Here is a 26,690-nt window from a genome sequence, read left to right on the forward strand (position 1 = left end):
CCTGCTTGGGGGTGGAGATGGAAGAAAATTGTATTAATCAGACTCCTCATCACTGTGACAAAATACTGGACATTAGCGACTTAAGGGGAGGGGAGGTTTATTTTGGCTATAGTTTCTGAGGTTTTAGTCCATAGACTGCCTCTGAGATCATAGCAGCAAGGCCATGTGGCTAGTCACCTGACGGCAGAGAGGAAGTGGAGAGAAAATGACAGAAAGGAACCAGGGACAAGATATCCCCAGTGACCTGCTTCCTACCTGCCCCTGGGCTGTATCTCCTGAAGTTTACAAAATCTGGCAATATATCACCAGGTTGGGCGGGGACCAAGCTCTAGCATGTGAACCTTCTTGGGACACACCATATCAAAACCATAATAGAAGCCATGCATCCTGACATGGCCACCCATGGGCTGGAGTTTATTGGTTGAGTTAGTTGCTTGGGGCTATCACCTCCTCTGTGTTTTACAGGACTGGCTCTGTGTCTCCTGTTAGACTTTGTAACTTGTGGTGGTTTGAGAGAAAATGGCCCCCAAAGGGAATGGCATTATTAGGAGGCAGAGCTTTGTTGGGGTAGATATGGCCTTGTTGGAGGAAGTATGTCAATGTAGTGGTAGGCTTTGAGGCCTCTATGCTCAGCTGCCCAGTGTCACAGACCGTTTTCTTCAAGAGGAAGATGTAGCCAGCATCATGTGTGCCTGCATGCTCCTATGCTCCCTGCCATGATGATAATGGACTGAACTTCTGAAACTATAAGTGAACCACCCCACTTAAGTGTTTTCCTTATAAGAGTTGTCATGATCATGGTGTCTCTTCACAGAAGTAGAAACCCTAAGATATAACTCCCTGGCTCCATTTGAGTGACAGGATGCTCTGGCTGCTGGCTGGAAGGTGGAAAGCCACTGATCATGTCTTCTTACTTGTCTGGCTTCTGGAGGATTCCAGATTTGAGACTCCTGTAAAGAGAGGCCATGCCGGAGAAAGATCTTCAAGGAGGGCCTCCATTCTCATCTCGTTTCTTCAGAACAGCTATGAGCAAGTAGCCTGACCTCTTTTAATTTCATGCAAAGTGATTCCTTCCTTCCCAATCAGTCCCACCATGTCCCTGGCGGAGGAAAACAGAAGATGTGAATACAGGGTTGCCCCCTGGAGTCTGTTCGTCCTGGTGGAGCTGGCAAGTCCATCGCTTTCAGCAGCTGTTGGACATGACCTTTACGGTGAGGCTCTGGGAAGTGGGGGCTGTGCTTCTGCCCTGAGCCAGGAGAGTCAATATTGAAAGATCTGTTCGTTTTCTTTGGCCTCCACCTGGTGGGAAAAACAACTGTAGCCACTCATGATAAGGGGAAGGGACCTCAGAGGAATTTCTGTTCTGAGACAGCTTTCTGCTCCTCCCTCGAGAGGACCAATAAATAGGAACTGAGTGAGAAAACCCAAGCCAGGGATGTCAGAGAGAAAGTTGCTACAAAACTGAGAGGAGACCAAGATAGAGGTCAGCACATGTCCTTAGAGGAGCCCCCATGCCTTTTAAGCCCTCTTACACTATCAACTATTCTCCCCATTGGGTAACCCACTATGCTTTGGACATAGTTGGAGTGTGTCTCTCAAGACTCACGTGCTAGAAAGTTGGTCCTGTGTGGTGATATTGAGAGGCAGTGAAACCTTTATGAGACAGCCCAGTGAAAGGTTGCTAGGTCATTCATTGGGAGTGCCTCTGCTGGAGAAATTAGAGTAGTTCTTACACCAGACCACAGTTTGTTTCCTAGACAGATGGTTGTTTACAGGAGAATATGCCTGGCCTCTTACTTTTTCCTCACACACACACTTGGACCGTCATGCCTTCCACCATATTGTTTTGTATTGGAAGGCCCTTACAGAGCTAAGCAGACTCTTGGACCTCTAACACTGTGAACCAATAAACCTCTTTCCTGGACAATGTACCCAGCCTTAGGTATTTTGTTATAGCAACAACAAAACCCACCCAGACTTAAAACATACTTTCCCAAGCTCCAGAGGAGGAAACAGCTTATGCTACAAGACATTTATGCCTAAATGTCACTTATTCTGATAATCCACGCAGAATCCCCTCCTATCGCCTAGTTCCCTGTATCCCAGAGAAGACAGGAATCACTATTCAGGGCTTCCATCTACCCACTTCCACGACCTGGTTCTCCGTGTTCATCCATCATCATTTTCCACTCAGTTTCTGAGACTCTCAGGCTCCCCCACCTCACCTGCGCCCTCTAGTTCTTCTTGTCTCTTCTTGAACTTGGGTCATTGACTTTTGCTCCCTCTTCATCCCTCCTTGCTGCTCCAGATTCCTAGCCTCAGCCTCTGAACACCCGAGAGCCTCTCCATGATTCTCATCTTGCCCACTAAACAAAAGTGGAGGCCAGCTACAAACAACAAAGCCTCTATTCTTAGCTGACCTTCAGACTCCCAGGACTTGCCATATGCATTTACCCGTTCCGCACTCACTTAACTGTCATGACTCAAATGCCTGCTAGATGTCATGCATGTAGGCCAGCAGGATGCAAATCCGTTCCCCAAACACCCACGTGTCCTTTGGATGAATAGCCCACTGATTTTCGTCTCTCACTTGCTTTCAGCATGGATGCCTTTCTCTGTCCTTTTCCTGAAGTTGGCTGGGTCCAGGAAGGCAGAGACAAACAAAAGGCCTAGAGGAGTTCAGATGAGTAAGGAAGTCTGGGTAAGAGACACATGGAAAGAGCAGGGCTTCAAGAGTACATATTTTCTGGGTATTCTTATTATTGTCAAGACCTGGCAGTGGGCTGTAAGGCTGTTGGGGTCATAGCTGCTGTGTAGGGCTACAGTCTCCCCCCTGTGGCAAAACCAAGGCTGTTCTCCTAACACAGAGGGAGTACATGTGGCTGGCTAGCAGCCGGGGAGGTCATGCAGCTGGAGAGCATTGCTTGGGGAAGTCTTACATGGCCAAGTCCCTCTCCTTACTCCACACCCCTACCTTTCCATGCTCTCTGCCATACCACACTGGATGGGTCAGCCCTGTGGCAGACTTTCTGCCATGCTGAGTGGTCCCAAGGAGAAGGTCACACCTAGAGCCAGCTTTCTAGTTCACATGGTCCAGTGTAGAACAAGAACCAGGGCCTGTTGTTAGTTAAGACTGTCCAAGAATGTGATAGCAGAAAATCAGATCAAGCATCAAGTCCTTCTAATTACAGGCCCTACATATGAGTTCACAGTTCACGCTCCAATAAAGCTGGCCTTGCTTAGGCCTTATTTACCATCTAGTAGATGCCCAGGAAAGAATAAAAAAGGTTAAAGTTGGGCAACCTTGGATCATGAAGGCCACATCATTATGGAAAATGAGGGATCAGGGATCCTTATTTTTCTTGCATTCAAGGCTGGATACATAGCCTAGGGCCAACCCTGCTGTGCCTCAGTTTCCTGTCTATATACCGAACAGCCATCTTCCCTCCATCTCCTGTCTGCTGTGGGATGAGCAAGAATGTCAGTGCACCAGCTGACCTTCAGCTCATCCCCATGCTGGTTCTGTGCAGTTTTAGAAAGGAGCAGTGTCGGCAAATTGTAGACATCACCATAAAGGCACAGTTAGTGTTTTTCCCTGAAGTGTCCATGTGTTGGGGTGGACTGACATCCCAAAATGACAGGCATTTTTCTGTCATTGGGCAGTCTGCCATTAGACAGAATGTCATTAGACACAGGACCATGGGGACGGGAAGCAGAATGATGTCAGAGACAGGAGCACATGGGATTGGGTGAGAAAACCAGCCCCCATGAGAGCAGTTCCCTATTGTAGGTAAAGAATGTCATCTACGTCTAGGTGGAGACACACTTCTGTCTCCTCTTTTAAAGGCTGATGCAATGGGACAAGCCAGAGACCTGGTTAGGAGACCATTCTTAGGAAGGTGGGTTCGCCATAAGATAATATATTTTTCCTTCCCAGAATTCCCATCCCACGGTGAAGTTCCTATTAGCTAAGCCAGCTTGAAGTTCACTTCACTGGAGTAATTATTTCTTTTTTCTTCTCTTCTGTGTTTTTCATTCAGATGCTGGCAGAACCTAAGGATGCTTTTAGCTCCCCAACTAATGCTTTGGGCCTCCTTGCTCTTTTTCTAAAGCCAACCCCCTCCTGCCATGGGCTGCCTGCTGCCATGGAGCTGACCACTGTGGCAGCTACCTTCTCCATTCTCTTCTCTGGGCAGCTGTAACGCTTACAGCTTGCCTGCTCTGGAGTTTTTCTATTACACTGTAATAAACTCAAGTTTCTGTTTACGTCACTTTTAAATTCTCTTAGGAGATGAAGAACCCCAAGAAGGGACTCCAGTTTCCCGGGTGTTGCATGAGGGCTCTCCTGGGACTCCCCAAGAATCTCGTTTGCCTGTTAATTTTTTAATTAGTAGAGAAAAATGAACACGTTCCTGTAGCCCTAGATGGCACCAACTAGTCACAGCCAGTCCAGACCTGTCATTCCACCTGACTGTGACAAAAGTCATCAGTGAGAAAGGAGAACTTAGCATTTTCTGAAACACCAGCTACCATTCTAAACCCTCTTAAAAGACACATTTGCTAGGATTCTTAAAACACCCCCTTTAACATTTATTTTATTTTTATTTTTAGGATGTTATATATGAGGACTATATTTATATCATTTCCACCCCACACTCTTCCCCTTCCAACTCTTCTCATGTCCCCAAACTCCCTCTCAACTTTATGACCTCCTCTTCTCTGATTATATTGTATACATGCACATACCCATACAAATGTATATTAAGTACAACCTGCTGAGTTCATTTAGTGTTGGTTACATGTTCATGTGTTTAGAGCTGACCAGCTGATGTCTCATAACCTGTCAGGGAACTTATCCTTGAAAAACACTCATTTTCCCTATCTCTATAGCCATCCATTGCCTGTGGCTCTTTATCTATGGGTGGTAAGGCCTTGTGAGATTTCCTACATCCATGTTGGGATGTCAGCTGACGTCATTGTGCAGTCTTGTTTGGGTGACTATACTCTTAAGATTGCATGGGAGCAGATCCCTGTCATACACAGAAGACACTATCTTACAGCAGACACCCCGGTCCTCTGCCTCTTCCAATCCCCCCTTCCCTTCTGTGATGTCCCCTGAGCCTTAAGTGTAGAGTTAGAAAGTCCATGATGCAGAAACTGTCAGCCATCCACTGACAAGAGGTTCAATACCTTGTCAAGGCTCTAACTGTGAAGATGGAGCTCACATCTGTGGACTTCAGTCTGTGCTCTTGACTGCTAGTGTTTTAACCAAGCAATATCTCATGAAACTATGAGAGGCAAATGACAGCCATCCTGTGGGATGGCTGTGGACATGGAAGGCAACCCAAGCCTGTAAAGTAAGGGGTGTTGATAACAAGGACGACCATGGCCATGGCCTTAGGTGCCTCTGACTTGATGTCTCTGGCCTCAGTTTTCTTCTCTATAGAGTGGGAATGAGATGGCTTTGCATCAGATGAGTTCTGCAGTCACTTCTTGTCTTGAGTTCAGGTGAAGAAAGGGCCTCCGTTCTAGGTATAGCTGATAAAGAAGGGTGAGCTATCCATTTGGCACAACCTAGAGACCCAGGTTTGCTACCTAGCTGGCCAGCCCTCAAGCTTACATGTCATATTGTCCCATGCCAATACTGGGGACCAACACAAGCATGTATCCTCCAGAACATGGAAGAGAAATCCAGAGCGCAGAGAAAGATTCCCAGGAAGGCAAAATAAGGGGTTAGAGGATGCTGATCACTTCTGAAACTGAGATAAGGGAATGGTGAGCTAGCCTCTGGCAGGCTGCAAGAAGAAGGGATAGAGTGTGATAATTTGTGCCAATGAGTGTGGGCTTCTGTCTGTTTGTGATCTGCTTTAGCGTGTGTAGGACAGGGGCACTAACATAAAAAACTTGTCAGAGGAGAACACCCAGACAGGACTAGGCCTTCTGCTGAGGGGCAGTGTCTAGGGAAGGGTCCCCAAGCTGACATTTCAGGGAGCCTGCATGAGTAGGACTCCAACAGGAAGAGAAGGAAGAAGAGAGGGATTCTGGGCAAAGACAGAGGTCTCTGCAGCTAGAAAGGGCAAGTGGTGCTTGCAACAGGAATCATGCCTCATGCTGAGCTGCCTGTTTGAGGGCAGCCAGGGTGGCGGCTGGAAGATGAGTTGTGGCTTGGGAGAGTGCAAGGGACCTTGTGGACCAGGCTGAGAGGTTATCCGTTAGCATGGAAGCCTTTGAAGACTCACTGAGTGCTTTGTTAAGAAGCACATTTTACATGGGCTTTAATTATGTAAGTTTTCTAGCCCACCGCAGAATGCATAAGAAAGGTCAGACAAGCATCAAGAACAAAATCCCTTTCCGTTTCTATGTGCAGAGAGAGCAGCAGCGAGACCTGGTTTTTCAGCAATGCGTGTGCTCTCTCCCGTGGGTCCCCAAAGCCCAAACTGAAGCCTGGGTTTTAGCGCTATGAAGGGCTCTGGAGACAGAATCGCTTGCTTCTTTGAGCAAGGGCCCTCGAAGGACCAGAGGAGGGAGGGTACAGGAAGTCCAGGGCTCCACACCGTCAGCAGTGGCCCCGCCTTCCACACTTAGGCTTCAGGCAGTGGCAGTCACACATTGCTTTTCTGGCCTGGGACCCCAAGGCATGGTGTAGATCCTGGAGCTCCTGGAGGGGGAGGCGCTGCTGGGGCTGGGTCAGTCACGCAGCAGGGCGGGGTGGAGGCGGGGACAGTGGGACAGGTCCGGCTGGCCAACAGCCGGCGATTTCCTGACAGCTGCGAGCCGAGAAGGCTGGGGACAGCTGGGACAGCTGCTCTAGACGTCCTGCCAGGTAATGGGAGGAAGGTCTTGGGAGGCCTCACCCCAACCCCTCTGCTCAATCCGGGGGCTGAGCTTCCTTCCTGTAGAGCCGCGAAGCACGTGGAGGTCACAGGAGAGGCTGGCCTGGGCTGCGTGGCCCCGGGACAGGCTGCTCAGCCTTGACTCCCCCAGGACTGGTCCGGCTCCTTTCACCCCGTTAGGCCCTCTGCCTTGCACCCTAAGAGGGACTATAGGAGCCCAGGAGCACCAGGGTTTTTAGAGAGAGCCCCCTGGACCCCCAGTCACACCCAGACCCAGTTTTCCAGAGGAAACTGAGGCTTATAGTGGTGAAGTGACTGGAAAAGCACACTGCTGGCTGACACGGGGAGGTGCTGGGAGTCCACGTGGGCCCGCACAGGCTTGAGCCTGCTACCACACGTGGGAAAAAAAAAAAAAAACTCAGACAGTTAAAAGAAAAAAAGAAAAAAGAAAACTTTCCAGAGCAGAGGGAGAGGCCAGAGAATGAGTGGATCCTGGGGCTTAGCTTCCCCTGGTTCCCACCCATGCTGTGGTCTGTCTGTGTGACTCTGCCGGGCTGTGTTGCCTCTGGCCCAGGTGTGTGTAAGCACACACAGGTGTACCACACCCTGGTGTACCAGAATATAGTAACTTCTACCCTTGACTGTGGGAAAGTCTCTGAATCCATATATCTAGCCGTTAACCACAGAGTCCCTTGGGGGAACCTGCCCTGTTCGCCTCTACGGAGGAAATCATTAGCCTTTGACTTCAGCAATCAGAAAGTGTCAATGAGTGAATGACCACAGAGGTGACAGGTCAGGAGGAAGAACCCGACTGGCACGCAAGTTGGTGAGTCCCTTCTCTCTAGAAGAAGCCAGTACATACAAAATTGTTTCTTTTCAATGGCGCGGGCACAGGGGTGTGCAGCCAGGACAGTCTGTCCCATATGAAGTCAGAGTTCAGTTTGAGGGGTCAGGCTCATGGCTCTCTTCAGGTGGAATGAGCATACATATCTTCGTGGGTAATATCCACCCATGAAAGCTACCCTTTAAACTTTTGTTTGGGGATGCTGAGAAAGAGATGTGACTTCTGAGGTCCCTTGGCCTCTCGGAAATATCACACCATGAATGCACAGGGGGGAGGGGGCTGCTCCTCTGGAAGGAGCGGGACTGCCGTGACAAGCTGGGTGTGGTCCTTAGTCCAGATCTTGAGGAGGAGGCTGAGTCTGGATGCTTCAGCAAGAGGGGCACCTGAGCTAAGTCTTGGAGGTTATGCTGGGGAACCAGGAGAGGTAGTACATAAAATGCAATACATGAAGGAGCAGTGGCTGGGGCAGAGGGCAGAGGGCAGAAGGCCTTAAGTATTCGACCAGGGAATGCGAGCTTTGTGATCAGTCCCGGGGGACTGCGATGGCCTCTGTTGGGGCTGGACTCAGAAACACATTAACTTCTGTGACAGTTCTAGATGGAAGCCGCTGCTGCCTGAGGCTGCAAGAGACCTGAAAGTGTGGACTGAGCGGGGCCGGTGGGAATGCGGAGTAAGGCATGCCACCTGAGATGATGTACCAAGAGGGGGTGGGTGGGTGGCGGTGATAGTTGGGATTCAATAGCCTTTTTTAATTATCCCAACACCAACCCACCTGAGATCACTATTGCCCCCATACTGCAGGAGAAGACTCTAGAGTCAGAAAGGTCAAGTAATTTGTCCAAGGCCACATGGCAAATACGTGGGGTCAGGGATCTGACACCAGAGAAAGACCCACTCCAGTAACCAAGTAAGTGAGTGACCAGGTGTCAGGACCCAGACACTTCAGACTAGGAGGGAGGAGCTTGTGGGATGTCTCCATAGGTGAAAGCGCTTGCTGCTGAGGGTGATGACCTGAAGTCCATCCCTGGACCCCACAGGATGGAAGGAGAGAGCTGACTCCTGAAATCTGTCCTCTGTCCACAGGCATGCTTAACTGTTAAAGAAAAAGGAAGAAAGCAGTAGGAAGGAAGGAGACCTGTGAAGATAGAGAATTGATTCCAGTGCCTGGGTACGGAGGAAGTCAGGTCCAGGATCAGCTCAGCCTGTAGGCAAGCCCATCCTCGGGACAAGAACTTGGAGGGCCCTTGTGACCGTTGCTTGGCTTGCTGCTGGGAGTGAGCATGAGTCTACAGGCTGTGGGGCACTGGCCTGGTGTCTGGGAGAAGCTTGGCAGGAAGTGAGGGGCTTTAGTCGCCGAGTTCCCAGCATCCCTTGCTTTTCTCCCACACAGAAAGATTACAATGCACAGGGGATTCCTTGAGGGAGAATGACTTCTGTTTATCATAGTTTTCCAGAGCCTGGCTCCCTTCAATGTCTCTCCATAAAAGGGCTAAATATACAGTTGCAGAATATTGTGAACTGCTGTGTGAGAAGCAGAGCAGCCACAGGCCTCTTAGCGAGTCACAGCATCGGGGGGACACACAGCATTGGAAGGACAGATGGGGAACCTGAAAGTTTAGACAAGCAGCCTTTGGTCAGTTGTCAGTGATGGACAGAAATGGATCTAGACCTGTGGCTTCCAACTCGGGGGTTTTGCCTTCTCATCCTCCACAGGGAGACAGCTATGCTGGAGAGCAACCTGCGGGCATGCCACCTCACAGCCCTAGGGGCAGCATGCAAACAGCTTCCAGCAGCAGGGGGCCACTTCCAGCTGGTGTTCTCTTCAGCTCATAAACACCACACACACACACACACACACACATACACACACACACATACACACACACACATACACACACACACACACATACACACACACACATACACACACACACACACACACACACACTCACACCACACATCCATGTACCACACAAACACATACCACACGCACACACATACACACTCACACCACACATCCATGTACCACACAAACACATATCACACACATACACACACACCACACATCTATGCACCACACAAACACATATTACACACACACACACACACACACACACCGCATCCATGTACCACACAAACACATACCACACACACACACACCACATCCATGCACCACACAAACACATACCACACACACACACACCACATCCATGCACCACACAAACACATACCACACGCACACACATACACACTCACACCACACATCCATGTACCACACAAACACATATCACACACATACCACACACACACACACACATCACATCCATGCACCACACAAACACATATTACACACACACACACACACACACACACACACACACACACACACCACACATCCATGTACCACACATCCATGCACCACACAAACACATACCACACACATACACACACACCACACATCCATGCACCACACAAACACATATTACACACACACACATACACACTCACACCACACATCCATGCACCACACAAACACATATCACACACATAACACACACAGCACACACATACATACACCACACAAACACACATAATGCACACACACACACACCACATCCATGTACCACACAAACACATATCACACACATAACACACACATAGCACACACATACATACACCACACACCACACACACACACACACACACACACACACACACACACACACACACCACAATACATTGTCTTTCTAGTGTTCATATCACTTCTTTGGTCTCTCAAAGTCTTGTTTTTTCTGAGAGTAATTTGGCATGCCAGTTTACCGAGAACTAGAACCTGGCCCGTCTGAGTGTGCAGGATCAGGAAGCCCCCCAGTAAAGACAAAGTATGTGCGTGGACCTACAGACTCCACAGCACAGAGGGGAAGCCAAAATGAGCCACTGTGGGAGGAGAGGAAGGAAAGACCAAGTGAGGAGAAAAGAAGCAAAACAGAGCTCTTGGTGTGGACAGCTGCTAGCCTGTGCAGAGCCATCTTTGGGGACACACATACCAGACACCCGGGTCTCTGTCGCTCAGGAAGCAGACAGATGGCCAGGTCCGCATGATGAGTATAAGGGCAAGGCAACTTTAGGAGGTGCTGTCCACCCAGGACACTTTGTGAGTGACAGGAGAACGCTGAGAAGAATGTGAATCCTGCCACTCGGACGTGGATGACAACCACGCCCAGGGTGGTGACAGGTGTGTCCCAGGGACTTTCTGGCTGTTTTCTTGGCAGAAGCTTCAACACACCCCGTCGAGGAAAACCTCTTTTCCATTTTGCAGGAAAGTCAGCTGAGGAGGAGGGAGGGACCACTCCGTGCACCTGGTCCTTCCTCCTCTGCTCTCTTTGATTGGCAGTGGTGGAGGCAGAATTCAAGCCCAGGCAAACTGGCTGTTTTAGAGCCCTTGTCCCCTTTTGTCACCACTGGGGCCCCAGAGTCACCTTCTAGGCTCTGTCTCCCCTGCTCAGCTGCTCTAAATGGCTCCTTTCATGTGACTTCACCTGTGGCCACAGGAGGAAGCACATGATGGGCCTGATGCTCTGCCAGGTCCACACCTGTGCGGAACAGCTGGTCTGGCCATCAGCCTACTCCGCTCTGGCCTTGTTAGTGCTGTGTCTCATCAGACTGGAGTACTGAGGGCAAAGGCAGATATATTGAACCTCTTGAAGAGGGGGTCCTGAAGGCCTTTTCCTGCCGGGGCAAAGTCACCTGTGAGTCCCTCTTTCTGCATAGGATTTTCACTTGTGGCGGGTTCTTCTGCAGAGAATGTGTTCCCAATGTCAATTTATTTTGGCATCCTGCTCTGGCTTCCTCAGAAGGCTGGCGGGACACTTTCTTCTCTTGCGGCTTGTTGACACATCCTGGACAGGTGACTGAGGGATCTACAGTGGCAGTAAGCTCAGGTTGGGTGGAGCCCGACTCCAGGATATTCTACCACATCCACACATTTCTAGAAGATTCTGAGACGTAGTAGCAAGCTCCAATTTCCAGGGTCTCTGTTGCCACATATCTGGGCCAAGGATCCAAAATGTGGCTTACTTAGGAGAGAAGAAGAAGGAGGAGGAGGCCAGGCCTGAGAGGTGTGTGTGTGTGTGTGTGTGTGTGTGTGTGTGTGTGTGTGTGTGTGTGTGCTGATTTTGTGTGGGTAGCAATCTAACACCAGGCTGTGTAACTGTAAGTCTGAAAACAGGTTTCTTCTGGCTTACCCTTCTGGAGGTCTCAAGTCCAAGGTTCTGCAGGCCCCACTGGTTCTGTGTCTGTGTTACTTGAGACTTCTCACTGCTGTGACAAACACCGGGCAAAAACAATTTGAGGAAGGCGGGGTTTGTTTGGGCTCCCAGTTTGGGGGTGCCCTCCGTCACAGCAGAGCAAGCACTGTAGCAAGAATGTCTCTAGCTATGTCAGCAGGAATGGAGCAGCTGGTCACACTGAGCCCACAGCCAGGAAGCAGAGAGAGATGCACACTGCTGGCCACTCCTTTGACCCAGTCCAGAACCCCAGTCCACTGAATGGTGCTGCTACATGCAGGTGGGGCCTCCTTCCTCCGTGAAAACTCTTTGGAAACACCCACCGGTGTATCTCCCAGGTGATTCCAAATCCAGTCTGGTTGTGATGACTTCCAGCCATCACAGTGGGACAGGGCATCGCATGTCTCTATAGAGACACAGAAGAGACACAGAGACAGGAAGTGCATGCCTCGCTCCTTCTTCTAATAAAGCTACCAGGATTTGACCCTGTGGGATCTACACTAATGACCTTGTCTAGGCACCTTCTGATGGTCCTACTTCAAACACTAGACTTTTACTCAAGAACCCACCTTCTTGCTAGGTATGGTGGTACATCTCAAGTACTTGGAGGAGACTGAGGCAGGGAGATCTCGAAGTTGAGGTCAGCCTGGGCCATGTAGAAAGTTCAAGACAAACCTAAGTTACACAGTGAAACCTTGTCTCAAAATGAACAAACAGAACAAGACAACACACACACACACACACACACACACACACACACACACACACACACACACACATGGTTGGGACTATAGTTTACTATGGAGCCTTTGCCCAGCATACACAAACAAAGCAGGGCCTGGGTTCATCCCCCACAGCAGTCCAGTTGTGTGTGTGTGTGTGTGTGTGTGTGTGTGTGTGTGTGTGTGTGTGTGTGGTTGATTCCATCTTCTTCCTATCTCTCAGTGGGGATAAATTTCAACACTTGAAATCTTGGAAGGTAACAGTTCACTGTATATCTAAACCACAGCCACGGCGATGGTGTTCTCTCCAGCAGTCAGACTGGTGGGCTCAGCAGCCTCATTCATGCTCCTAGTGCCCTCCCGGGTCTGCAGTTTCTGTGCCCTGCCAGAGTCAACCAGAGAAGACACATGGGTAAGGCTTGGCATGGGAGCGGCAGGTGCACCAGGACCCACTTGGCACCCAGTGGGAAACCCCTCCTCCAAGAAGCTGCATTTGTGGTTCTGAGCAGGCTGTTGTCTTCATCCCCCTTTTAACTAGCTCTCAGGAGAACCCGGGAGAATAGGAGACGGGCTCCAACGGCTCAGTTACCAGTGCAGGCAAGAGGAAAAGCTCCTATTACCTGCAAGATTGGCTTAGTTTCACTTTATTTACTTTAGAGATTGCTTGGTGTGGAGCCCTGGGTCAACCTGGATCCAGCCAGTATTCTGGTCTATGGATGGAGCTGTGCCACACTGTCTTTCTCAAGTAGCCTGCTGGCACAGAGGCTTTGTAGGTGCAGGTGGGGGAGGGAAACATTTTGTCCCAGAGCTGGAGGTTGGATGCAGAGAAATGTCCTACACATGGCTCAGAGCTTGATGGAAATACACTCATCCAGTCCTTAAGAAAGTCTGAGTCAGGCACTATGGTTATTGCCTCTCCACCTTACCCAGGTAGGAGCTGGGACACAGAGAGGTGGAATAACTTTCCCAAGGTCACACACTGAGCTGGGGTTTGAACTCAGGCATCTCACCTCCAAAGCTATTTCCTTCATCATTCCTCTGAGTGCTTAACTTAGGACCAGTTCTGATCCTAACCAGCCATGTGTCCTCAGCACTGGCCCACTAGAACCAAGGTCCTCTTCAGTGAAATGAGGAAGGTTCCCTGCCTGTCTGTCTCAAATGCTCACCCCATGGATTGGAGAGGCCTGGTGGCCAAGGCTCCCTGTGGTGGCTTTACCTGTCTCGGGGTTTTCTGTTGAGCTCCACTGTCCTGGTGCACTCTGTCCCTTGCTGGGTCTTCTTGGTGTCAGCATTGGTCTCAGGTTCTCCAGAAAGCAGGGACCTCTCTAGCATTGGTGCTTTCTGACTCGTCCATGGATTCAACAGATGAATCTAAGGCACGTACAACTCAGACAGCAGCCAAAGAGATGATTGTTTATAGGCAAGTGAGTGGAGCGTGTCCCGAAAGCTTTCAGAGGAGGTGAGATGTGCATGCTGTACCTAGAAGGACAAGCAGCCTCTGGCAGAGGGGAAGTGGAGGGTGGTCAACCTGTGCCCAGTGCAGGGCTTCATGAGAAGTGCCGGGTCAGCAGGCAAGGAGTTTCGGTAGATACGTAGAGTGTTTTTTCTTGGAGTGCCCTTGGAGGGGATCCTGCCCCAACTTGCTCTGGCTGGTTTCCAGCAGAGCTCCCCATTGAGCTGGAGGACTTTAATGTAATGGTCTAACACTAGTGAACGAGCTATGGGAGATGCTCTGGAGCCCTGGGGGTCAGGACGGCTTCTAGGACACCAAAGGCCATGGCTGTCAGCATTCTCACCAGAGACAGTTCTGGCCCTCTCCATGGCCACAGCAGATTTTACCCTTCTGGAGACACAAAAGCATCAGGAAGGTTTGCAGGGATTGTTAAACATGCAGGGCTTGCTTTCTGTGGTGGCGTATTAAAGCTGGCCTCGGTCTGGGCAGGACAGACCCATCAGAGGCTTTCTTTCCAAGGTGAGGTTTCACGGTGACAGAGATAGCAGCCATGGTTCCCAGATGAGCACAGGGCAGGAATGCGGTGAAGAGACCAGGTTCAGTTTATTTCTGTGGGTGGAGCCATCTGAATGGGGAGAGCCTCCCTGGAAGGGTTGACTGGTTCTTACAAGGAGCCCTGCATCTTTCTGTGGTGTTATGGTCTAGATTGCTGTTCTAGGAGATGGATTGATAGTCATCCTCAGGATGATCCATGTCCTCAGAAGAGGATGCAGGAGGTTCTTGAGTTCAAGATCTCACATCTGCCAGATAGCAACCATGGCACCTGAGGCCTCCGGTGTAGCCGCTCTCCTAACTGGCACCAACTTCTCCACAGACCCACAGAGAAAAGCTTACTCTGACTCTGCCTTATACTTTTTATTTTCTTCTCTCTGGTTGGCTGGGGGGCTGGGATTTGGTGTTTTTTTTTTTTGTTTTTTTTTTTTTTTTTTTGTATCTCAATGTTTAAAAATTATATATGTAACATACAATTTACCATTTTAACTAAGTATAGTCCCATCCCAACCTCTTAGGGTTGTCTTTAACACTGGCTGCTGGATGTCCCTCTCTCTCATGATGTCACAGCTTTGCTCTCAGCAAGGTGGCCTCAGGGCCAGGACTCACTCTGGGCTCTCTGATTCCCCGTAATTGGTCTAGACAGAGATGTTATGGTGTTATATAAAACCAACGTAGCTGTCTGCCTGGGTACACTAGTAATAACCAATATTCTACCATATGATGGATTGGGGTATAGATATCATGTGAACCATGTTCCATTAAGATTTGTAACTGGAGCCTTGAGCCAAAAAGATTTGCTTAAAAATAGTTTAATTATACGCCATAGATAAGCTCCTAATGGAATTTACCAAACTACTAAATTAAGCTTTTCCACTAATCACAAGCATATTATATGAGCGTGAGGTTAGCGTTGACTGTAGTCCCCCTCCAGGCCTCTGGAGAATTGCTGGATATTTCCTGGTATGCAGAGGCTGGAGCACCATCCCTCTTCCTGTTTTCAGTTGTGGCTGGGTGGCTTTTCTATCATCTCTTTCTATCTTGCTGTAGTTGGAGTCTGAATTTGCTCAGGTAAGAGCTACTTATTCCCAGAGTGTGTCCTGACCATGGACACACTACCAGCTCTACTTCCTGTTTCTCCAGCCGGTTCTCTCTCTAGCCCCTCCATCTTCTGGGATGTGTCCTCCAGCCCACTTCCAACTGCTTGTCATGGCCTCTCCGTAGACCACACCACCTCTGCTGTGTCATCCAGCCCTTAGATTCTAGGGGTTCAACTTGGCTTGGGGTAAGCCCTAGGGTTCTGACTTTGTAGATGCAGCTTAGGTCTCAGGGCACGTCAGCAGGGCAAGTAGTGGTATACCCAGCAGACCTTCACAGTTCTACAGCCAAGACAAGGTCGTGTGGCATGTGGGCTGTGTCTTAGCATGCCCACTTCACCAGTTTGCCCGCCAAGCCTCAGGGAATTTAAACAATAGGGTCTGGATTCCCATGTCCGGTCCTAGTGGGACCACCTACAGTGCAGGCACCTCGGCTGATCCCGCTGCCCCAGCTTGGCTCCCTCCAGGAGAAGGGGAGCCTACAAGGTCATCCTTGGAACAACAGGCTCTCTGCTGACTTCCTTCCGCTCTTCTCTGGGCACACAGTCATGTTCCAGGGCCTAAGCCAGCTGTTTATGCTTTAGCCCTGGCTTGGGTCTACAAATGCAGCCAGTTAACTCTTTCTGCCCCAGCCTCTTTTGTACGGACACACACTCACTTTAGGCAGATGCCACTGGGGCTCTGTCTGCACCCTGTGAAACTTCTGGGGCTGGGCTGTCCCAGAGAGGCCCTAGAAAGAACTTAGTGATGTCTACAGCTGACTGATCTGTCCTTTCTCAGGGGACACACTGCCCAGTGCATGGCTGATGATGGTTGGCCTATAAACTTCGGAAGACTTCAGAAGCCCTCAACTGGGCTCCTGAGGGAGAGCTCTCATTTTCTGGTCTCTGATGTAAACTGAGCTTTTTTGTTTTGTTTTGTTTGATTTTTGCAAGACAGGGTTTCTCTGTGTAGCTTTGGAGCCTGTCCTCGATCTCACTCTGTAGACCAGGCTGGACTCAAACTCACAGAGATCCTCCTGGCTCTGCCTCCCGAGTGCTGGGATTAAAGGCATGCGCCACTGCCGCCAGGCATAAACTGAGCTTTCAGCCATGTTTCCTGTCCACCTGTCTGGTCCCAATCTCATTGCATAAAGCAATGGGATGGGAGTCTTGATGCTGTTGCTTCAGGACTTGGGCTCACAGAAGACAGAAGTGGGCAGGTAAGTCCTAGAGTTCAGCAGAGGAGCCGGGCCCACCAGGAGCATAAGGTGCTGGCAAGAAGAACCTGTTCTAGCTTGCCTCCACCACTCCCTCTCTGTGGGTAGCAGGCACCTACCTCAGTTATAAAATAGTGGTCCTTCGTGTCTCTGAGGGAGGTCAGTGACAATGTGAAAGCCTTTAACCAAGATCGAGCCTTTTAATTAGTCAGTTAGCTAAGGTTTCATTTTGGATGGTGTAGTATATATAGCCCAGGCTGGTCTAGACTTTGAAATCCTCCTGCCTCAGGACTCTCAGTCTCCAGGTGCTGGGAGTGCAGGAATGTGCTACTGTGCATCTTGCCAGCCTTTAAAATAAGAGTTATTTATCTTATTCTGCAGCCTTGTAGTTCCCAGTCACTGTGCTGGGCCACAGTAAGGAGCTGTGTGTTAAGACAGGCTAGTCAGTGCTGGCTCAGTCCTGAATGGCTTTTGTCCCCACAGTGACCTGCAGAGTCCACCAAGGGCAGTGAGGCTCAGTTACTGCCTCACAGTCCAGAACTCCCAGCCTCTCAAATTAGGCCTCTCAGAAGGAAGAGGTCCAGGCTCTCTGGAACCCTGGGCCATTTCCATCCACTGGTGAAACAGAGAGCGAATTCTACAGAGTTCAGATAGATACGAGGCTGTAACAAGGAGCTTGGTGTGTCCCGACAGCCAGAGTCTGCCCTCCTTTTGCAAATATTTGCTGAGGGGTGTGGAGGGTGAAGGCCACAATGCAGGATATAAAAGAGGGGTTCCTGGGAATACGTAGGGATGGTTGGACACCAGTGCACCTGACCGGATGTAGATTCTAGTCAGCCCTGTTCACTTGGTGTCACTGTGTACAAATATCTGTACTATGAGGGGGAAACTGAGGCCAGAGCAGCATAGCCACTCACTTAAGGTCACACAGTGACTTAGTTACTACTGTGTGGCTGCCACAAAAACAGCTTGAGGAAGGAAAAGTATAGTGTGGCTGTGTGGATTTTACTTACACCATTCAAGGTACAATCCATCAAGGCAAGGAGGTCACGGCAGCAGGGCCTTGAGGCAGCTGCTCACACTGCATCGGCAGGCAGGGGGCAGAGAGCCACGGGCACATGCTACCACTCAGAGTGCTTTCTCCTCTTCATGCTGGATTCGGCATACCTGCTAGGGAATGTTGCCACCCATGGTGGGCAGGTCTTCCTACCTTAAAAATGCATTCGAGATAACTAGCCCCTCCCTACAGGCATGGCAAGAGGCCCGTAATGATTTTAGAATCTGCCAGATCGACAGGACTAATCATTACACATGGCTAGTAGGTGGGAACCAGAATTCCAGCGTAGGCACGACAGCTGCAGGGCCACTCCCACCACAGAGCACGTGATAAAAGCGATGCTTTCTACAATGCGGTTTGCTGCTCACGCTGCCGTTGCCACGCTCTGCTTTTTCAATTTTTATAGCAAAACACGGGTTTTTAACGCTAGGTCTGATATAGTCAACGATGCACTTAGCATTTCAAATGTAATTATGGCAGTGGAAACATGTAGTCTCTGAGCTGTAAAATGCTCTACAAATAAGAACAAATTATTGTGTCTAATTTGTGATAAGGAGACAATCAGAGATGTTCAGTGGTTTACCCAAGGACATGGGAACAGCATATGGCGCTGTCAGGGTGTCAGCCCTCGTCATGGGACTGCAGGGTGACTGACAGAACCAGGAAGCCTGTGCTGCTGGCCTTTATTGTCCTTTCTTGTTGCTTGGGCTTTTTTTCTTTCTTTTAGTTCTTAATGAAACTGGGAGTCAAGGCATGGGTGGGGGTGGGGGTGGGGGTGAGGGTGGTGGTGGGGGTGTCTCTCAGGATGGGGTTGTGGCAGTTGAGTCTTGTAGCTGGAGGCAGAGCTCTGGGGCAGGAGGGTGGAGAGGAGAGGCTGGGCTGTGCTGTGAGTGGGCCAGTATGGATGTTATAACCCTATAAAACCCAGGCAATGAGTCGTTTTAAAATAGGGAGTTAAATTGGAATGCAGGGTCCGTACCTCCAGTGTACACATAATACAGATGCAAATGTTCTTGAGTAAAGAAAACAGAAGTATGTTTGTTTAAGAGATCCAAGGATTGAACCTGGAGCTGTGGAAGGTGTCAGCACTGAGCTCCGCAGCAGGCGCATGTAATAGGAAGGGCGGCCAGGCAGACGTTTTCAGTCTTTGCTGAGAGGCACATATCACTTGTTTGCTTCTTCATTCATTTTCCAAGGGATTCGCTTTCCAGATCAGAAGCTGTGCAGGGGCTGTTTCATGTGTGTTGGCTTTATTTATTCTTCAGGAAGTCCTTGTGTGCCTGGCACCACTATATGAGTTTTTAAGATGAAGAAATGTACTCTCTGAGACATTAAGTAACTTGGCTGCCGTTCCCTGGACAGTAAGAGAAGCAGCGAGATAGGGATATATCTTACAACCAATCTGCTATTTCCTCAAGACATGCGCAAGAAAGCCTTTTCATTTTCTGTGTTCCTAATCTCAGATCTTCCATTTAGGTCTTCTCCCTTCCTCTCTGAGATACATTTCAGAAACTTTCCTCCGTCGAGGGCGGCACGTGGCAGTTTGTGTTATCCTTCCTGGCTAATGCCATTGTTTCTCTTGTTCTGAGGGGATGCAGTCCTCACGTGTTGGAAGTGTTTCCCCTCCTGTTTTGGAGTGTTTGTTGCTGATGAGAAGCAAGCTACTCAAATGCCAGCCACTGTGAAGTAACAGAGCCTCATTGATGTTTTTAAAACATTCTCTTGGGAGTGGAGAGGTGGCTCAGTGGGTAGAGTGAGGACCTGGGGTCAGCTCTCTGGGATTCAGTAGCAGTGCAGGCCAGTAATCTCAGCACTAGGGGGTGGGGTCAGGAGAGCCAAAAGGATCCTGAGGCCCCAGTGGTCAGCCAGTCTAGCCAATCAGGGAGCGCCAAGGTCATTGAGAGACCTTATCTCAAAAATGCGCCCTGCATTCCACTACTTAACTAGCTTTCTTTACTCTGATACAGGGTAGTACCCCCTGCCTAGAGAATGGTGCTTCCCAGATGCACTGGGTCTTCCTACATCTATTAACATTCAAAACACAGAGATACTCACACAGGCCAACATGATTTAGGCAATCCTCATTGAGGCTCTCTTCCCAGGTGATTCGAGGTTGACATTTAAAACTCACCAGTACAAGGATTGACAGGATTGCTCAGCAGTTAAACATAAATACTGTTTTTTCGGAGGACCTGAGCTAGGTTCCCAACAACCACATAGGTATCTCAGAACCACCTCTAACTCCAGCTCCAGGGGGATGTGGCACCTTTGGTCTCTGTGGGCACCTGTATTCATATGCACATAGCTGTATACATACAAATAGTTAACAACAACAACAACAAGTCGGGCTGTGCTACAAACCCTCAGGACCCACCCACAGTGATGTGCTTCCTCCAGCCAGACCCTACCTCCTAAAGTTCCATAACCCCTTGGAACAGTGTCACCCTCAGGGGACCAAGTGTTCCAGCACATGAGTTCACGGGAGGGGGGCATTTCCCATTCAAACCACAACAGATCTATGTGATGGGGTGTATGTGTGTGGTCATTTAAAACCCGATTAGTTGTTTTGAAATGCTAAGGTAATTATTATCAGCTATAATTGTCCTGCTGTGCTATAGAGCATTAGAAGTAACTATGTGGAAAACTGTGCAAGATGGCTGGAGGTGGGAAGAAGAGAATCACGTGTCACTCAGCTTTCTGCTACTGTAACGAATACTTCAGGACAGTCAGCCTGCGGAGACACAGTTTATTTTGACTCCTGGCTTTGGAAGTTTCGGTCTCTGGTTGCTTGGCCCTGCTGCTTTGGGGTCTGTGACAAGGTTGGACACAGTATCAGGGCGGGCATGGCAGAACAAGGCTCCCAGCTCGTGTTTCAAAGGATGAAGAAAGATAGGGAATGTTTGAAGAAAGAGAGAGAGAGAGAGAGAGAGAGAGAGAGAGAGAGAGAGAGAGAGAGAGAGAGAGAGAGAGAGAGAGAATTACACTATTCCCCTGTCAGTGGACATGGAAGTTGTTTCCTGTCTTGGTTGTTGATTAAAGTGCTGCAAATTGATAAGAAAATGCAAAAATGTATTTAAATCATTTTTTTGTTTTTTATGTTGCTAAATAGTTCTATTCTTTATTTTTTGAATAATCTTCCTGCTATCTTCAAATCTTCAGTTTTGAGTCCCTGGAGCCCAGAAAAAAAATGTAATATATCAGAGGAGGTACAAAACACCTCATAAACAATGGAATTTGAACACATTGTAGCGTGTACCATTGTATGGTTAAAAAAAAATGGGTCCAGTGAATGCGAAAGGACTGGGGACCCTGAAAAGGAGGGAGAGCATGTGATACTAAAGTCTGGGGCTGTTATAATCAGGATCCCATGTTTGTGACTCTAGAATATGCGCTTAGGAGCCTCTTATACATCACTTAGAATAATCTCAGCTGCAAGTTACCTCCCCCAAAACCTCAACGCAGTGAATTGAAATGATTATAGTTACTACACAGACAGCAAGAAGTCTGAGGAGGGTGAACAGGAGTGTATGGCAGGTGACTCAGTGATACCACTGGGGGTGTGGTTCCTTCTGCTCTGCCCTCATGCTTCTGCCTCTTGGTCACAACGTGGCCGCAGAAGCTCTGCTTAATGTATGAGATCACACAACACCCCTCAGAGGAAGGTGGCAGGTGAGTGATGCCCGGAGAGAATAGGTCGGGAGCTCACCCCACCTTGTTGACAGCCAGAGCCTTGTTGATTTTCATGGGCTGAGACTCTGGGGCAGGTGATGAGGTTGCCACCGTGAGTGGTGAGTCTGGAGTGTGTGAGAAAAGAGGAAGGGATGGCTGAAATTTTTTTAGGAAACAGAGCTGTCCAACTCAAAGCCTGCTCCAGTGTGAAGGTTCAGCTACTCCAAGGTCTGTTCTGCCCTGACAGTCAACAGTGAATCTCTCAAAGTCAAAGCAAGGATTTCTTTCTCCCATTCTACCCACAGGCCATGCACTGACCCCAGCTGCCCTTCAGGAGGCTGGCACTAAGCCACCAGCTGCTTATCAAGGGCGGGACAGTGGTGACATGTGGCTCTTCCTCCACGAGCCCTGCCTGGACCTCTGGTGGATACTTGACTCTGCCACATCTTCCCCAGGACAACTTCTCTGGAGGGCCCTGGGATTCAGAAGGAGCTCCAAAAGTGTCTAAGCAAGTGTGTACCTGGGTATGAGGATGCTCCTGGGAAATGTGGGGTTTCCTGGACATGTCAGGTATGCTAGAAGCTGGGCCAAATAAGTGTTCTGAATGACGATAAGGAGATCTCCTCTCTCTCTCTCTCTCTCTCTCTCTCTCTCTCTCTCTCTCTCTCTCTCTCTCTCTCTCTCTCCATGTGATTGTCTTCTCCAGTCTTCTTGAGAGAGTCCCCTTGAGCTACAAATGGGTCATCATCCCCTCCAAGCCCTGCCTCCTCCACCAGGAGGAGTGGGTAGGAAGCTAAATGGGGAGACTTGGACCAAGGACAGCAGATAATGGCCATAGGCAGGGTGTTCCCAGGATGCAGAAATTGGCAGACAGCCCGACATCTTAAAGTATGTCCAGAAGACCTGGCAAACGTTCCTCTGCAGACAGAGGTTTTGGGAGCAGCTAAAACAGGAGGCAACAGGAGGTGGAACCCGGGAGGGGACAGCTTAATGGCAGGCAACTGGGAGTGGCTGCTGGGGCATTCACTGGCAGGGCAGGAATATATGAGACAGGACTCATTTGCCCCCTCATGATGTTGCTGTATTTGATGTCTCTCTAGAATCTTCCATCAGAATGTCAATTCCTTCAGAGCAGTCATGAACTATGTTATTTCTCTTCTAGTCTCCACAGTCGCAATATTCAATTATGGTTTTTGAGGCACTTGTATAAAACATGGTGTGACCAGTCAAGATTCTAGGATTTCCCTTCACGGTACAGTCATCGATCTCTGTTGAGAACACACTAAGATGTGATAGTATCAGACCTGCGGTCACTTTGAGGTAGGCTTTCCTGGCGCTGTAGTAACAAAACACAAACTGAGTGATTTATAACACAAACATCCAGTCCCCCAGAGCTGGTGGCTGAAAGTGGGGAATCAAGGAGCCTTCCAGGCTCTGGTTAGCTTTTTGATGGATGGAGGCTCCTCCCTGCCTCTCCCACCAAGTTAAGGGATCCCTTAGCTTGCAGCCACATTGCTCCGATTTGTCTCTGTCCCCCGCGACATTCTAGAATCCTTGTGCATCTTTTCTGGGACAGCTCATAAGAATATAGTCACATTTGCTTTGGGCCCCCTTCTACTCCAGCGTGGCCTCATCTTTACTAATTGCACCCCACAACCTACTTTCTGAATGACATTATATTCCGAGATGCTGGGGCAACCACTAGAACCTTCCTTTTTTGAGGTCAAAATGCATCCCAGTAACATTAATCTGTTCAGTGCGACAAGAAGGACATAAGGAGGGGCAGAGGGGAATGTCAACCGTGTCCCCTTGTGCTTCCTGGAAGTGTCCGGGAGAAGTAAGGACCAGAAGGAACACTTGGCCTCTGCTCCAGCTGGGGTTCAGAGGAGCACCCCACAATACTCTGCTTGAGAGGAGAAACTGTACCTTCCTGTCATGCCCCATGTCTGGAAGGATAAGCAGGACAGGGACCATGGCAGTAAAGAACAAGGCAGCCTTAAATGTTGAGGGATGCTCGGACACGCCATCTGCCCCGCGCTGGACACCTCAGAAGTCCCCACTGTCTTGAGGAGCTGAGTCATGGCAGAGCTGAAGGCGATATCTCCCCTAGGAGGCTATGGACGGGTGCTTTACCCTGGCGGCAGAGGAGAGCTACCGGGCTCAGTCAGTGCCTTGCTAGGTTGAGCAACCTGCTGCTCCCCAAACCTGAAGCTCAGCCCTCTGCTGCCAACTTTGCTCCCCGCCATTTGGAAAGCCCTCAGGGCAAAGGGCATGAGCCTGAGGCCACCAGGCCATCTGAAGCCTGGCTGTGAGCTCTTTTTATGTGGACTGTTTATTTACAGGTACAGTGGTTGAAAAAAGTTACTACAGAAGGTGTTTAGTGGGATATTGTCCCTGCTTCATTTACACATCCTGATCTGTCTCTAGTGGGCTTTTAGTAGTTTCAAATGCATCCTTCCTTCCAGATTTGTTTTTAAAACTGTATTTGTGTGTGTGTGTGTGTGTGTGTGTGTGTGTGTGTGTGTGTGTGTGTGTGTGTGTGTGTGTGTATCACAGTGGATAAATGGAGCCCAATTTACTCCTTTGACTATAGAGGTCTTGGGGATCAAACTCAACTCATCAGGCTTGGTAGCAGTGCCTTTGCCTCCATGCTGGTGTCAAACTCATCATTCTCCTGCCTCAGCCTGCCCAGTGCTGGCTTGCAGGCAGGTATCACTCCTCTATCCATTGCCTCATTGTGTAGTCATAGCAGACAGTCCACACTTCTAAACCTCGCCGTTTCCCACTTAACTCATCCTGCTCTCTTCCACGGGGCTTCCTCAATGTCTTTGATTTGTTGAGACAATGGCTCACACAGCCCAGGTTGACTTTGAGCCCACTCACTCTGTAGCCAAGAATGACATTGCATCCTGGGATTGCAGACGTGTCTCTCCACAGTCCAGTTTGCTGGCCATCAAACCCAGGGCCTTGTGCAACCCAGCAAGTGCTCTCCCAATTGAGCCGCACCCCCAGCTGGGAGCTTCCCCATGGTGCAGTACCCCACTGGATAGCTGACAGGGTAGTTTAAGTCATTTAGTGCTTCAGGTAATGGTGTCCTGAGTTCACTGCCTTTTTGTATTGGGTCTGAACTTGTATAATGTTTGAAATTTCTGAGTTACCTTTGAAGTAGCCAGAGGACCCAGAATTTGGCTTCTAATACCACTCAAACACCAGCTGTCTCTAATACTAGCCTCTTCCAACTGACATCTTCCCTATCACCTTTTCCAGTATCTCATGGTTGAACCTGAGTGATGGCCTGTCGGCATTGCAGTGAGATTAAGAAGGAAAATTAATCTTAATGCTTACGTCATCCATAGTGGAAGGTGAGAGCCAAGGAGCCCGATGTGTTCAGCTCAGGAAGCTCAGGAAAGCTAGCGTCTCTGTAAATGGACTCTACCTTATTTGACTAGCTGGGCCATTTCTCTCTTTGTCTTAAACCTTGAGCTTGGTTTGTGTTGTGAGGTCCTTGCCCTTGTCTCAAAGGCAGAAGAGAAGGAACTGGGTTGTCTGGTTGTTCTAGCATTGTCTGGGTAGTGGCTTAGTAACCAGCAGTAAACATGGGTAGAACTACCTGTGAATTACTTTTCTCTTGGCTGCAATCAAACACCTGATGAGGAGTAGCAAGATACACAAGAGGGTTTATTTGGCTCCCTGGGGAAGGGTGGTTGGGGGGATGGCTTTTATGTTGGAGGTGGGTGCCTGTGGCATGGCTTGTTCCCATCTGTCCCAGTGCACCAGGAAGCAGAGAGCTTTGGCCCAGAACCCCTTTATAAATCATAACCCCTAGCTCTACCACCCTCCGTCTGTCAGCAAAGCCCCACATCTAAAAGATTCCAGAACCTTCCAAAGCAGCATCACTAGCTGGGGACAAAGCATTCAAACTCACTAGCCCATGGTGGGCAACCAGAATCTCATGAGGGGTGATATTATGTAAGGACGCAGCCCCAGAGAAGAAGTTTCACCGCTATCCAAAGCTCCTTTGGACCCCAAACATGGATATTGAGCAACTTCTGCATGCCAGGCCCCAGCTGGGTTTGAGAGATAAGATGAAAGAGTTACACCCTGATACCCACAGCTCTTTTAGGACAGGGCAGCAGAAAGCATCAATGTTGCCAGGTAAATGTGGCATTGGCATGACACAGGTGTGTCAGCTGGCTCATGAAAGAAACAAAGAAAAGGCCTCACCCTGGAGTCAGGAGGTGGGCAGTTCCTGACTGTCTTGAATCTTCATCATTTTTTTTTTAACAATGCCTGATGCAGGAAGGAAGTGGGGGCCCCGAAGTGGAGGCTGTGAGCTAAGGTGTTGAGCCATCCTGCCCACAGTTCCGATGACTGGCCATGACAACGGCCAGATGGGCTGAGCCTGGTTTCAGTTTTTCACACTTGTGATCGATTCTTTCCTCCAGCCTGTTAGCCAGGTGGCCTCCTTGTTGGACACTCACCTCTTCCCAATGAAGGTAATGAAGCCCAGACTGGGCAGAGGAGAGGAGAGTCAGGACCAGGAAAGGGTGGCTGATGGGTCACAGTATTCTGCAACATCCCCAGAGATCAGAGCTCTTCAGACTCACAGGCCTGGGCTGCTTGTTGCTTTCATGGCTTTGTACTGGTGCTACCGCCCCCTCAACCCTCCAACCCCACCCTGCACCCCCCCAAGGCCCCCCAGTTTGCATGCAGCAGCATCTAGCATCTGTGGTTATCTTTGAATAACTGGGTTTTGCTTTACGTGTATTCTTTCCCCGAGTATGGCGGTAACAAACCACAGCAGCCTGCAGGCAGAGTGGGTGGGAGGGAGTCTGCCGTTTCTCAGACAATGCTCGGGTCTGCAGCTGCAGCTGGTGCTGGCGGGGGCATTGTAGAAAATGAAGGTGCTGGAACAGCCTCTGGGTGGTTGCTGAGGTCTCTTCCTTGTGCTTCGGATGAAGGAGAAATTAGAAAGTACT

The 26,690-nt window shown here is 49.5% G+C and overlaps 1 protein-coding gene across 5 annotated transcripts in view; it reads left to right on the forward strand.

Moving 5' to 3' along the window:
- The first annotated feature begins 6,716 nt into the window (after nucleotides 1-6,716).
- Nucleotides 6,717-26,690, forward strand: part of Cracr2a (calcium release activated channel regulator 2A) — a 111,223-nt gene continuing 91,249 nt past the window's right edge. Inside the window, exons 1-2 of one of the 5 annotated variants that reach the window (XM_076568030.1) lie at nucleotides 6,717-6,823; nucleotides 22,017-22,223. The gene's annotated coding sequence lies outside the window, so the exon portion shown is untranslated. Of the gene's footprint in view, nucleotides 6,824-22,016; nucleotides 22,282-26,072; nucleotides 26,208-26,690 lie in introns of those variants that run through there. The other 4 variants (XM_076568029.1, XM_076568031.1, XM_076568032.1 and 1 more) reach the window with 4 other exon arrangements.

The sequence above is a fragment of the Peromyscus maniculatus genome, chromosome 3 (assembly GCF_049852395.1).
Source record: "Peromyscus maniculatus bairdii isolate BWxNUB_F1_BW_parent chromosome 3, HU_Pman_BW_mat_3.1, whole genome shotgun sequence".
In the NCBI taxonomy this organism is placed as follows: Eukaryota; Metazoa; Chordata; class Mammalia; order Rodentia; family Cricetidae; genus Peromyscus; species Peromyscus maniculatus.